At 45.7% G+C, this 15060-nt stretch overlaps 1 protein-coding gene and 1 pseudogene across 7 annotated transcripts in view; both read left to right on the forward strand.

The window, feature by feature from the left end:
- The window catches only part of APBB2 (amyloid beta precursor protein binding family B member 2), a 414785-nt gene that overhangs the window by 375070 nt on the left and 24655 nt on the right, over positions 1-15060 (forward strand). The window lies entirely within an intron of this gene.
- LOC111550892 lies at positions 688-1060 on the forward strand (annotated as a pseudogene). The gene has a single exon (XR_002734195.2). The product of XR_002734195.2 is annotated as a 60S ribosomal protein L34 pseudogene (transcript).

A 15060-nucleotide genomic window follows, 5' to 3' on the forward strand; every position in this document is an offset into this window, starting at 1 on the left:
AATTTGCTGATCTCTGATCTGAAGGACCTACATAGAACCCTTAATGACAATTCAAATAGGGATTTCGTCACTTGGAAGCAAGAAGGTTCAGTCATCTTTGCCCAGCTGTGTGTTGTGTTGAAAATTAGCCCCCAAAAAGACTTCCTGCAGAAGGTCAGGGGCTTTGAGCCTCTTTCTTTTTTAATATGACATACTTATTTTAGTTGTCAAATATGAACAATAACAGGAAGCCAAACTCAAATAATAATAATAGGGTATTACAAAGCTGGGCATAGTGGTACCCACCTGTAGTCCAGCTACTCTGGAGCCTGAGGTGGGCAAATCACTTGAGCCAAGGAGTTTGTGTCCAGTCAGGACAACATCTAAGACTCCGTGTCTTAACAAAAACAAAGCAGGATGTTACAGCAGTGGCATTGTGGTTTTTGTTTTTTAAAGAGTCTTCATCATATTCAATGAAAAAGGAAAAAAAAAGATGCTGAAACAAAGAGACAAACTGCCTATAAAAAGTAACCTGAATAGCAGGGCACGGTGGCGCATGCCTGTAATCCCAGCACTCTGGGACGCTGAGGCAGGCAAATCATCTGAGGTGAGGAGCTTGAGACCAGGCTGGGCAACATGGCAAAACCCTGTCTCTACTAAAAATACAAAACTTAGCTCTTCCGGGGACATTGTCTGCAGGCACTCAGAATGGTCCAGCGTTTGACATACTGACGTAGGCTTTCCTACAATACAGCCTCTAACAAAACTAGGCTGTCCCGAACCCCTGGTAATAGAATTGTTTACCTTTATACCAAGAAGGTTGGGAAAGCACCAAAATCTGCATGTGGTGTGTGCCCAGGCAGACTTCGAGGGGTTTGTGCTGTAAGACCTAAAGTTCTTATGAGATTGTCCAAAACAAAGAAACATGTCAGCAGGGCCTATGGTGGTTCCATGTGTGCTAAATGTGTTCGTGACAGGATCAAGCGTGCTTTCCTTATCGAGGAGCAGAAAATCGTTGTGAAAGTGTTGAAGGCACAAGCACAGAGTCAGAAAGCTAAATAAAAAAATGAAACTTTTTTGAATAATAAAAGTGAAAAGACTTGCAAAAAAAAAAAAAAATACAAAACTTAGCTGGGTGTGGTGGCGCCAAGTCATCGCAGCTACTCGGGAGGCTGAGGCAGGAGAATTGCTTGATCCTGGGAGGCAGAGGTTGCAGTGAGTTGAGATGGTACCACTGCACTCCAGCCTGGGTGGCAGAGCGAGACTCTGTCTCAAGAAAAAAAAGTAACTTTAGTAAACAGGAAGGGTACATATTCTTTCAAACTATATCAAGAAGTTAACTCCTGCCATTATACTCTAGTACCTCTGAGGGGCGGGAGGAATACTTTGTGGGCGCCTCAAAGGGCAGCTTTTCAGTCCATCACTGCCTCAGCACGTATGGGAATGTGTTGTCTTGGGTCTTTTCCCGAAATGATAAGCAGAGGTTTATTTCTCTTAGAGCACAAATATAAAGAAAATTATCTGGGGATAAATCTTGATAGAAATCAATATACAAGGGAAATTGATATATTGACCTCTTCAGGAGCAGAGGAGCTATTTCTCATTGAGACAAATGTTCCAAAGAAGGAATCTAGTTAGGAGCTCTGGCAACATCGTTGTTGTTTCTGCTGGAGATGATCAGAGTATAGATTCGCTTTGCTTTTAAATAGAGTCATGAGAGATTAATAATCTTCTCAGAGCTTGCCTCCTGCCTGTTCAGATGAAATACATGTTTTATTAACATTGTTTCAGCTGACATGAAAACATGATGTGAACCAAAGTCATTTTAAAAGTGCTGTCTGCAATGAGCAATAGCAGGAGAAAAAGGAATCCAGCTGCCTCCCTACTGTTTGTGGCATCATTCCCTTAGCTTCTTACCAACATGATCAGGAAGAAGGGAGTTCTCTGTTTCCCCTACTCAGTTATTCACATAGTCAAAAATATTGATTGATTGCCTACTATGTGCTTGACAGTGGTAAGTGAACAGGCAGAAAGGTTCTTGCTCCATGAGCTTTACATTTTTGGTTGAGAGAGGGACACAGGGTAGTTTCAGATGGCTGTGAATGTTGACAATGACTGGGCGATCCTCAGGGTTCTTTTGGAGGCAGTGATGATCAGGATGATGAGGGGAGGACCTGGGGGAAAAGCAGACCAAGCAGCGGAACAGCAAGCCCAGAGGCTGTCAGGCAGGGGCAGGCTTGTATGTTTCAGAGCAAAATGGTCCCAGTGTGGCTGAAGGCAGGGAGTTTGTGGGGGGAATTGTAAGCAGGGGAGTCATGGAATAAGTGGCAACTGAGCAGAGGATGATAGGAAGGTAATTTAAACCAAACACAGCACTTAATTACCGTCACCAGCTCCAGCAGTGATGGAACCAAAAGTCCAGTGGGGACAGAGAGAGAAAGGCAGAGCAGAGGCTACTTCCAGTGAGGGGAGGGTCCTGAGCAGAGCCAATTCATTGGGAGGGAGCCAGGCTCAGGTGCTAGGTGCCCCAGAGCTACACGGCAGAGAAGAGCCCAGCCAGCAGGCCTGCATTCTGTTTGCAGATCCACCACCTGCTAGCTGTGGGCTTTGGAGCAAGTCAACTTAAACTGTCTGACCCTTTGATTCCTCATCTGTAAAATGAGAGCCGTGATGCATCCCCCTGCAGGGTTGTTGTGTGGCTTGGTGACAGTGCGCACCACGAACGGAGCCTGGTGAGACAGAAGCCATCGTAGTCAGGAGCCACTACTGTTACTTGGTTAGTGGTAATCAGCCTTCCTAGGGTTGGTGTCTGCTTTTCTTTAGATATTATTGAGTTTACATTATACCGGAAATACTTGCATCTAGATGGAAGTTAACAAAATTCAGGCCTGGGCATAGTGGCTCATCCCTGTAATCCCAACACTTTGAGAAGCTGAGGTGGGTGGATTGCTTGAGCCCAAAAGTTTGAGACCAGCCTTTGCAACATAGTGAAGCCTCATTTATGCAAAAAATAAAAAATTTGCCAGGTGTGATGGCAAACACCTATAGCCCTCGCTGCTTGAGAGGTTGAGGCCAGAGCATTGCTTGAGCCCAGTAGTTTGAGGATGCAGTAAGCTATGATCATGCTACTGCACTCCTGCCTGGGCAGCAGAGCAAGATCTCATCTCTAAAAAAAAAAAAAACAAGCCAAAACAACAAACAAAATTCAAATGAATTTTGGCCATTTGGCCATACAAGTGAAGGCCATATGTATTGGCTTTTCATGTTATCTACCCTAGTACTCCTTTGAACTGCACAAAGAAAGCCCATTGAAAATTCAAAAAGTGATTTAAGAATATGCCATATCCAATAGAGGTCCTCCACGTGGCTGGGTGCTCACCAGGTTTTTAAGTAGGAGTCTTGTCTGCACCTTGCCAGGAGTTTGTACCTTGATGGCGTTCTGGCATGGAAACCACTGTGCTGTTACTTTCCCTGCTCTGAATCAGTTCTAAATCCTTATGCGTTCCTGTGCTTTATCGGATAGGAGCCTTCTGGTGTCAAGGTGTTTTGTTTTGTCTTTTTGAGACAGTCTTGCTCTGTCGCCCAGGCAGGAGTGCAGAGGCACAGTCTCAGCTCATTGTAACCTCTACCTCCCGGGTTCAAGTGATTCTCATATCTCAGCCTCCTGAGTAACTGGGACTACAGGTGTGTGCCACCATGCCCAGCTAATTTTTGTATTTTTAGGGGTTTTGTTATGTTGTCAGGCTGGTCTTGAACTCCTGGCCTCAAGTGATTCACCTGCCTCAGCCTCCCAAAGTGCTAGGATTACAAGTATGAGCCACCATGCCTGACCTAGGATTTTTTATTTTTGTTTTACCATCTTGACTTTCAGAAAGGAAGCTAACCCATGGTGTCACAGTTCAGGTAGAATTTGTGTAACGTTATCCTTTCATTATATCCTAAACTTTAAAGTTGAAACTGGAACATGGCATAAATTATCTCTCACTTAACAACTAAATATAAGTTGTGTGTGTATTCTTCTTTCTCTCAGATATTCAGAGATGCAAGATTTTTGCATTTTTTTTTTAATCTGTGATATAGCACAGATGAAAGCTGAAGCTCGTTAATTCTTGCTTAAAGTCTTCAAAGATGGACTTTTAAAAATACTCATTTCCTGGTTGCTTTTAAATATCCTTTTCCCCCTCATTAGTAAGCGAACTGGTAACTATTGTGTCTTCCCTCCAATGGCATGAGAAAGTCCTTTGTTTAGAAGAATGTGCCTTGAATTTCAATAACCTTAACCACTTTAAATCCCAGCTTTACACTCTCAAGTGCTGGAATTCTAACTGTCCCATCATGGCGTTGTTGGGCAGGACAGTGAGGTGGGAGGGAGCTTGCTTTGGAAAGGAAGGCACGCTTGGGCAGAGGCAGGTGTTCGTGTCACCAGTTGATCCTGGGAAGGACAGAACCTTTCCTTGAGATGAATTCTCTGAATATCAGCCAGAAATCAGATGATAAATTTGCATAAATTCAGTATTCATTTCAGTTCAGAGGCCTTTAACCTGCGGCATGTAGATTCTAAAGGGGCCTGGGATTGAGTTTCAAGAATCACTGAACTGTTCCAGCTCTGCACCCCTCCAAAATTGTGTATGAAATTGTGAGTCTGTGCACTTTTTTTTTTTGGAGTGTTTTCATCGGATGCAAAGGTGCCTTGATCCAAAACAGGTCAGGAACCTTTCCTTTCTCCTGGTGGAGCTCCCCTTCCCTCTCTCATCCCCTTCCCTCTCTCACATAGTGGTTGGCCTGGCCTGCACCGTAAGGCCATACTCAAGCCGCCACCCTGTAGGAGCTTTATATGGATTAAATAATGGAATCTTTTGGCACTCTCAGGACCTGAGGGCCTCTATGATTCCCATTTTACAGATGAAGAAACTGAAAAATGAAGAGGCTAAGGGCCCTGACCAAGGACAGACAGCTAATAAATCACACACACACACACACACACACACACACACACACACCTGAAGCAGGAGGGAAAAAATAAACTGTCAGACTCAGGAGCTGGTGCAAGAATTTTCATGACGTAAAGTTTTGCAGCGTTTACTTCATTGTCCTGTGGATAATGGTGAGATGTGTGCTCAAAATGCTCGAGAGATGGCCAGTGATGAAAGACAAGCATCAAAAAGAAGGACGCAACAGAGACTTCTGCAAAAATGGAGTGAGAAGTCTATTGGCAAGTCCTTGCCTCGCGTGCTCAGTTTGTGAAAAGTGGACAGTCGTGCGCAGCATGAGAAGTAGGTGGCCGTGCCAGGGAACGGGAGACGGCGTCCTCTTCCAAAAAACTGGAATAGACATTGTCGTTCTGGTGTGCTGGGTTTTTTTTTTTTTTTTTTTTTTTTTTTTTTTTTTTTTGAGGAATTTTCTTTTCATTTGGATTCCAGTTACACATGCCAAGTACTTCTGTTATTTCAGGCTTATATTAATGAAAACATTGCCAATTACTCCCGCATTTATTTTCCCAAGGAACAACCGCGGAGCGCATGCTGATCAGGCAGCCTGGGGGTGTGCGGCTCATGTGGAATTAATCTTGGGGTTTAATTCTTCCCACTGGCATCTTGTACAGCGAGAAGGGAGTAGGCTTACGCCTGGCACTGAATTTAGCCTTCTCCACTCTCGGACGAGCTTGTCTTGTGCAGAAGCCCAGCTTTGAACTGATGTTTTCTTCCCAGCACATTTACAAGGTGCTGAACTGGTGTAGCTGCTGGCACTGTCTGTGACTCTTCTGGGTTTTTGAATGACATTTCAAAGATCACTCTGCGGTCTCTATTTATGGCTGATTTTCACTTTGAGACTTAAATCAAGCAGCATTTATTAACCCCAAATGAATCGTTTTTTCCAAGTCCGCCTTCAGGGAAAAACACAGTAGCTACATCTCGATGGTATGTTTTTAAGTGAATCACTAGCAATGGATCTGATTTAAAATATCCAAGGCTACAATAATAATTATACACAAAAGAAACAAGTTATATTCTCAGATTGTTAGGTTTTTAAAGTTTTTGTCACATACTACGGATGGGCTTTTTATTAAGAATAAGAAATTGAAAACATTTGGTATAATTAAAAGCAAGTCAAAGCACTAACAAATCCTTTTCTGATAAAAATCTGAGCACTAAGAAGTTCCTAGCGCATCCATTCTGAGTTTAGGAACCCAAGAATTAGGAGGTTGTGTAACTTGCATAATGTTACCCAGCTGTGGATTCAGACTGGGACCAGCATCCAGGTCTCTGGGTCCTTTGCTGATCTTGTAAATTGCTACCCAATCATGGCTTTGATAGGTGGAACCGAGTAGCACAGAGGGAACTCAGCCAAGAGGTGACTCTCCAGCATCGTATATCAGCTGGGGTCCAGCAAACCTGAGCAGAGGGCCCCTGCCGCTCCCCCAGGTCACTGTCCTTCCGTGGGAGACAGTCCATCTCAAATGCTGCCCAGTAAAACCCAGCCAAAGAGCTGAAGCTGTTGGATGACGCAGTGATAGTAGCTGTTAACATTGCAGGTTATTGCAGCTTTGTTGAATGCCCGGCACTCCCGTGCACACATCATCCCGTTTAATTTCATGCTTATAGTGTCCCTGAGCATTATGAGCATGAGCAGGTGTCCTTATCCCCTCTTCAGTGATGAGGAAACAGGTTTCACAGGGCTTACCGTGTAACACAGTGTGCCTGGCACACAGTGGGGCCCTGGAAATCTATGTTGAGTAAATAAAGGTAGGCAGTGTACTTGAAGGAATGTGGCTACCCATCTGGATTTGAGCACAGCTGTGTCTGCCTCTTCAGCCCAAAGACCCTCCTAGAAATTTTTAGCCACCTCTTTCCCTACAAAAGTTCACCAAAAGAGAGAAATGTTCCCTGTTCCTCTAAAACCCTAGGTTCTTGGCCAAACCCTTTGGCCCCACCGTGAATACCTGTGCGTAGGGACTGTGTTTGCCATTTAGGAGACAAACCATTAGGGGGCTCTGCAGGACTGTGTAGAAATACGGAGTACCCATCATGGGTGCATCCAAGACTAGAATTTGAGTCCTGCAGCTTACCGTCAAACTCTCTTCCCCACGTAGTAGCTATGTGACCTGTTTCCTCATCTGTCAGAACAGTAATATTGACATTGTTCAGTTACTGTTAGGGGCCAAACAGAGCTCAATAAAGGGTAACTGTTGGCTGGTGTTATTGTAATCATTAATATTAGTCCTTTTAGCTGGCCGAGGGCATGCTGACCACAATGGCTTCCCTTCAGTACTGAGGTAGATTTGCATATTTTGTCACAGAAGTCAAATGTGCTTATTGTGTAATTTTCAAAGAGATAAAGTAAAATCCTCTATAATCCCCTTTCCATATTACAGTTGACAGTTCAGGTGTTATATTCCAAGTTTTTCACTGTGTATATATAAAAATACACATGCAAACATTTTGTTGTTTTTATAAGACCATGCATCTACAACTTGGCTTTGTTTTTGCCCCACTTACTAGTGTGCCATGGTCATTGTTCTGCCTCAGGGTCAGCAGCTCTTCCTTTCCACTTAATGACTTTGTGGTTCACTGTCTGGTGCGCTTGGCATTTCATGCCATGATTTTAGCTCCAACCCTGCAGGGTCCTGCTGGCCGCCCCATGACCCTGGCCGTAGAGTGCCCGAGAGAATGGGTTTCTGTGAACATTGGGTTTCTTCCTTTCCTCCTCATTATCCAGTACTCCCTGCCTCTTTGGTCCAGTTGCTCTGTGTACGGTGCATGCAAATTGGCTGTGACAAGGCCAGAAAGGAATGGTGTGAGCCCCATGGGTCAGGGGGTTAAGTGACTTCATTAGGGTCCCGGGCAGCTCTGGGCAGCTCAGGAAAGGGAGCTCCAAGAGTGTGGCCCCAACCAGACTTGCACTCTCCTCCTCTCTCCGTTCCATTCCTCTCTTTGCTGACACATCTCTGATCTCTCCCCCTTTGAGCTGTCATCTCCTGTCTCTCCCACTTCCCACCCCTGCCCTTGACCTTCTGTGCTGCCCTCCTCCCTCCCTGTTGCCCTGTAAGGATGCATCTCAGGAAAAGTGCCTGGATTCCAGTGATGTAGCTCTGTTAATAGAGTGTCCGGAATGTCGGTAAAACAGGTAAGGTTGTGTCCATGCCGTTGTTTCTGTATGTTTTGTACTGGGAGCAGGTGGAGCTGGAAAATGAAGACACGTCCTCTGCCAGTGTTTACTGCAAACAGTTTCCTGTATTTGACTGTGATATTTTAAGCTTGATTACCTCCCCCGGTTGATATGTTGCCTCTGTAAATTCAGCTCGCATCTCTTGGCTTCATCGTAATGTGGCTCAAAATACACACTTCTGGGCGGTACAGTTGACCTAAAATAAGCACGGAAAGCCTATTAATCGCTGCAGAGTTGGGAAATGAGATGAGCTGTCAGTGCTCAGACTTGCTGTTAACGGGGCTGTGTTATTTGCGGGAAGCTGTGGGAATGCTAACGTGTTGTTTCTGCTCTGTTCCCTCACGCCTTCCCGGATTCAGAGAGAGGTAACCGGCCGATTTTCACTTCTCCCCGCTTTGTGGTGTCTTAACGTGTCTGGCAAAGCTCACTTGCTTTCTTCATGTCGCATTGCCATCCTCACAACCATCCTTGTCTTTGAAAGGCAGAACTTTTGTTTTGTTTGGTTTCGTTTTGCCTTTTATCCCCAGCATTTAAAACCGAGTCTGGAATTGCGTCTGCGTCCCTCATCCTCTGCTGTGTTTGACCCTGGTTGTAGAAGGTGATGGGCTGAGTGATTAAGTCTAACACCAATGTGGTCACTCTTACTAACGACTGAGAAAAATCTCGTCAGCGTGACAGGGAGTGAATGTGATGGAAATAGGGTATGTACCATATTGTAGAAGGAGGCTTTTCATACTTCTGGAAAAATCAATATCATGGCCAGGTGTGGTGGCTCACACCTGTAATCCCAACACTTTGGGAGGCCGAAGTGAGTGGATCACTCGAGGTCAGGAGTTCAAGACCAGCCTGGCCAACATGGTGAAATCTCATCTCTACTAAGAATACAAAAAATTAGCTAGGCGTGGTGGTGGGCACCTGTGATCCCAGCTACTTGGGAGGCTGAGGCAGGAGAATCACTTGAACTGCGGTGGTTGCAGTGAACCAAAATGGCACCACTACACTCCAGCCTGGGCAACAGAGAGATACCCTGTCTCAAAGAAAAAAAATAAATGAAAAGAAAAGAAAAATTAATATTAGTGCTTATGTTACATATTCTCTAGCATTTGATTGGTAAGGGTTGGCACTAGGCTACTAGCCTAGCCAGAAGCACTGATTCAGTTTCAGTGTCAGTTATTAGCCAAAATATATGGTCCTCCCTCCCCACCACAAGAAGGGTAGAACCATGGAAAAGACGAAACGCAAGACTCAGTTGTGTTTTTCCAGTGCTCTGCGTGTCCGCCTGCCCGTTTGATTCATTGGGGACTTTAAACTCCACGATACCATAACTCTACCACTTAATAAAAACTACACTTTTAATGGAAGAAGGGAATTTTGAGATTTTTCTCCTTGAAGGAATGATGATTGTTCCTGCTGGGCAAAGTGGAGAGACAGGAAGGTGGATCTCCTCGTTGCGTCAGCGTTGGTCTCATGTAACCTCCCTCCTGGTTGGGAGCTGGAAGTGATGAATCCTCAGCCAGTATTTCCTGCCACACTGGTGTTATGACTGCCCCCTGCTGGTGACTATTTTCCTCAGTGATGTGCTGCTGTCATTGCCCAGTGGTTAAGAGGGAGAGACAGCATAGATTGGGCGGTGACACCTCCAGGGCTGGTCTTCCAGAGAGTGTGATTAAGAAAATTTGCCAACTTCACTGACTTTTTAAATCACTTTGAGGAGACCCTGGCGGGGGAGGTGGTGGAAGGTTCTGGAGGCTGAGGGCTGTGCATGTGGATGTGAGCTCCTTCATGTAAAATAACAGCCAGTCCCATCAGAGTCAATGGTGAAGATATTTTCAGGTGTTTGCTAGTTCCTATCCTCCTTGTTTATGTGGGTGTCCTCGCTGGGAAGCAGTTGCTCTGAATATTAACAACAGGACTCTGTTGTAGAGAGGGCTACGGATTCTAGTTTGCCCAAGCTACCTCAATGATTGCAGGTGGTAGAATTTCAGATCTCTGTTTACACACTCTGTGTCTCATGAACGTGCCTGGTGAAGAATTCCCTGCCAAGCCTGTGTGTTTACCCAGGTGACGAGTACCTGGGATGCTCCTTTCAGAGGGTAAAAAACTTAGCATCTTTTTAAGCTTGCAAAGAAGGAGAAAGTAAGTTAAGGTTACCAAGCAAGAGCCTGAACTTTGTGACATTAGTGATGTGTGCATACGATACATGTAACACTGGGTTAAAAAGAACAGAAAACCAAAGTCTTCCGTGTGTGTGTGTTGTGGGGGGGTCATTCTGGATTGACCATCTAGAAAGATGAAGTTTCTCATATACTTTTGCTTCCCAGTTCCTCCCACTCTCAAAACAAGATTTTCAAAGTGCAGTCAGAAAATCAAAGCATCCAGTCTTGAAAACAGGACTCATTCTTCCTCCAGACCTTGTACAGACTGTCAACAACCCACATTTTTGTATAGCCCAGGAACCCTATAATTTCACTGTTCTCATGTGGGCTTACCTTTTGAATTCTATTTTTGATCTCATGCTGGGCCCTGCACAGGTGAAACAAAGAAGAGAGAAAGCCCTTTGTCCTAAAGTGCCGGAAGTGCAATGTTTGGATCCAATCCCTTTGCTGTTGTCTTATCCTTATTTGCGGATGGGACCTGCCCTTTGCAGTAGCATCAATAGAAAGATAAGCTGGGAGGAAATGGTCATTGGGTACATTTTAGCAAGTTTTAGTATTACTCATATGAGCGCAAATATTTATTAAAAACACCCCTCGTGGGGCCAGGCACAATGACTCATGCCTGTAATCCCAGCACTTTGGGAGGCCGAGGCAGGCGGATCACTTGAGGTCAGGAATTTGAGACCACCCTGGCCAACGTGGTGAAGCCCCGTCTCTACTAAAAATACAAAAATTAGCCAGGTGTGGTGTCACACGCCTGTAATTCTAGCTACTCGGGGGGCTGAGGCAGGAGAATTTCTGGAACCTGGGAGGCAGAGGTTGCAGTGAGCCGAGATGGCACCACTGCACTCCAGCCTGAGCAACAGAGCAAGACTCCATCTCAAAAAAAAAAAAAAGAAAAAAAAAAAATTCCTCATGGATAAGAAGACAGTATTTCAAAGTGGGCTTTTTGTTTGACTTCTTTTTCCTCATTTATAATATGGTACCTACAATTTATTGAATGCCTATCGTGTGCCAGCCTTCACAAATTCCCCTGAATAAACATGCCATGTATTTGACCTGAGCAAATGTGATTGATGTGAAAGATGTTATCAAATTGTGGATACTTGGTAAGGAATCCCAGCAGCAGAGAACTGGTGAGAGATTGCGTGTAATGTGAATCCAACAGAAAAGGACAGGCGAGTTCCTGCCAGTTACATGGGCTCTCGTGCAGCTGACAAGGTCAGCTTGTTCTGTGCTGCTCCAGAAGGCAAAACTGGATCCTACAAGCAGAAGTTACAGGGAGGCAAGGTTCCGTTCATCATTTAGAAAAAATATATTTTGAGCCAGGCGTGGTGGCAAGTGTCTGTAGTCCCAGCTACTTGGAAGGCTGAGACGGGAGGATCGCTTGAGTCCAGGAGGTCAAGGCTACAATGAGTTGTGATTGCACCACTGCACTCCAGCCTGGCCAAGAAAGTGAGACCCTGTCTTGAAATAATAAAATGAAAAATAATATATAAAAATGTTTTAAGAAGACATATATATATTATTCACTGGAGCTTTCCACCAACAGAACAGGCTAATTTATTAAAGAAACGAGATGTTCTATCATGGAAATACTCCAGGTAGGTACCACCTGCTGGTGCTGCTGTAAAAGGGGCTTTGAAAAGTTAGCCTGAGTCACAGCTAAGAGGTCTGTAGATGCCTTTTTGAAGAAAGGTAAACACATAAGCAGATTCCACTTACACTAAGAGAGTTGTAAAGGAGAGATTTAGGGAGAGAATAAGTAGTTCTGGCTATTTTTTAAAATAGAGTCTGCTTTTGCCAGGCATGTTGGCTCATGCCTGTAATCCCAGCACTTTGGGAGGCTGAGGTGGGCAGATCACTTGAGGCCAGGAGTTCGAGACCAGCCTGCCCAACATGGTGAAACTCCATCTCTACTAAAAATACAAAAATTGGCCAGGCGCATGGCTCACGCCTGTAATCCCAGCACTTTAGGAGGCTGAGGCAGGCAGATCATGAGGTCAGGAGATTGAGACCATCCTGGCTAACATGGTGAAACCCCATCTCTACTAAAAATACTAAAAATTAGCTGAATGTGGTGGCACACGCCTATAGTCCCAGCTACTTGGGATTCTGAGGCAGGAAAATTGCTTGAACCTTGGAGGTGGAGGTTGCAGTGAGCCGAGATTGCACTACTGCACTCCAGCCTGGGCGACAGAGTGAGACTCCGCCTAAAAAAAAAAAAAAAATTAGCCATGTGTGGTGATGCACACCTGTAATCTCAGCTACTCAAGAGGCTGAGGCATGAGAATCACTTTAACCCAGGAGATGGAGGTTGCAGTGAGCCAAGATCATGCCACTGCACTCCAGCCTGGGTGACACAGCAAGAATCTGTCTCAAAATAATAATAGTAATAAATAGAGCCCGCTTGAATAAAGAATCATTTATTCATTCATTCCATAAAGATGGATTAAGATCCTACTGTGTGATGAGAATACTATTTAACTGAGAATATATAAAAGCAATCTTTGGTCCTTTTTATTTTTTTAATTAAGAAATTTGAGGCCGTCTGATAAGATGTATTAACACTGTTATTTTTCTCCAGCAAAACTCTAGCCTGGTCCTCTGGGGGAGTAATTACTGAGGAGGACAGCAAAAAAGACAGTAACGAAAAGAGTTGGAAACACCAGGGCTCAGTAAGCAGGTGGCAACAGGTACTTGATTCCTGGTACTAGCTTCTGTCACCATTTAAAGAACAGACACAAGAAACTATAGCTATAAGCCTTCCACTTCCTGGCTTATAAAAGAAAATGCAATGATTCTCATGACTGCAGGCATTCAATGGAGTGAGACTCCGTGTATGGGGAGCGGACGGCTCCTGGACTAGCCTTGTAAATGGCTAGGGAATGGCATGAGTTGGAGCAGAGGGCAGAAATGGGTCTTGCTGCCAAGTGTCAGATTGTGTCTGATGATTGCAGGTGGTAGAATTTCAGATAATCACAGGTTCCTGGAAATCTAGAAGCTGTTGGAAAAACTGGGAGCCATGTTCTTTCTGGCCCTCGGAGATCTTTTGGACCAGCTATGTGGTTTCACAGACAAGATGCTGAAGCCTGGAGCCTGCGTGGCTGTGTGAGGCCCCCGGTTAATGAGTATGGCTCCCATCCCGTCTGAGATGGGACCCTCCTTGTGCTCTGGAAGCTGGAAGTGCTAACGGAAGGAGGGACCTCCAGGGCTCCCACCTGAAGGCTCCTCAGAGGTGCCTGCCGTGGACCAGCCAGCCCCCGTGTCCCATGCAGCAACGGAGCTGGCTACGGACCCTGCCTGCTTGACTGCCTGACGCCTGATGGCCACGTGGCACCCAGCACACTCTTTCCTCCCCAGCTCACACGCTCAGCCTGAGCTGATCCCACCAGTTTGTTTGCACAGTTTGTCAGGAACACTCTGAGGGTGGAGGTGTGTTTACTGCAAAGCAATTTCTTATCCCCCTCAAAATACAAGAAAATCTAGGAAATATTATGTTGCTCTTACATATGACAATAGTGGCTTTTAGCATCATAACACTGGGATTGGGGAAAAAACCCAGCTGTGTAAAAACCTAATTGGCGACATTCTGATCACTGTGGAAGCCAGCTGATGGGACATAGAGTTCGTTTACTATCTTCTCTATTTTCATGTGTGTTTGGAAAGTTCCAGAAGGAGAAGAGTGAAAAACAGAAAGGAGAGAGAGGGATGAACTCTGTTCTTTTAACTCCTGTACTCCTCAGGCTGTGGCCCCAAACTCCTCCCAGGATAGGATCCAGGAGGCCAAGGTCACTGCAGACCTCGCTGTGGCTGAGACCACCTGCCCTGTCTCCCACTGTTCTGGAAAACTCTCTACCCCTTTCCCTCAACCCCCATTCTTTGATGTCTTTGGGACCAGCCTCTCCTGGGCTTGTCCTCCCCTCTTCCCCAGCAATTTTTTCTCCACCTTCTCATTGGACCTCCTGCCTCAACAAGGCCTCTAAATGTCTTTCCTGGTCGCCAGGCCTTGGTTTGACATGTTTTTTGTTTGTTTGTTTTTGAGATGGAGTCTTACTCTGTTTGCCTAGGCAGGAGTGCAGTGGTGTGATCTCAGCCCACTGCAACTTCTATCTCCTGAGTTCAAGCGATTCTCACGCCTCAGCCTCCCAAGTAGCTGGGATTACAGGTGCGTGCCACCACACCCACCTAATTTTTGTATTCTCAGTAGAGACGGTGTTTTGCCATGTTGGCTAGGCTGGTCTTGAACTCCTGACCTCAAGGGATCCACCTGCCTTGGCCTCCGAGAGTGCTGGGATTACAGGCATGAGCCACCGTGCCCAGCCAGCTTTGTCTTTTCATGCTCCACACTCTCACGTGCTCCCCTGACTTTACCCAACTCCCAGATCCATGTCTCCTGCCCAGGCCGCAGGCCTCAGCGCAGGGTCCCAGCACCCACCTGTTTCGTGGGCCTTGTCACCTGGTGCTCCTCAAGCACAAGCACCCCACACGTCGTGTCCACTCTGGAGCTCATCAGCTTCCTGCACCAAACCGGCCTTCCTTTCCTCCCCCACTCCAGTGATGGGGTGCTTAGCTATCCTAGCAGGGAGCTCAGAGTTATTCTTAATCCCCTCCCTCATCCACATCGCTCATACACCTGCCACTCCTGCCAGCCATCCTTCCAACACCTCTTCCATCTGTCTCCTCTGCGCCGCTCTCACAGATTGCTGATTTAGCCTGCACTTTGCTCATCCCCCTGTGCTGGACCACCGCAGTGGCC

Source organism: Piliocolobus tephrosceles, chromosome 3, assembly GCF_002776525.5.
Source record: "Piliocolobus tephrosceles isolate RC106 chromosome 3, ASM277652v3, whole genome shotgun sequence".
NCBI classification, from domain to species: Eukaryota; Metazoa; Chordata; class Mammalia; order Primates; family Cercopithecidae; genus Piliocolobus; species Piliocolobus tephrosceles.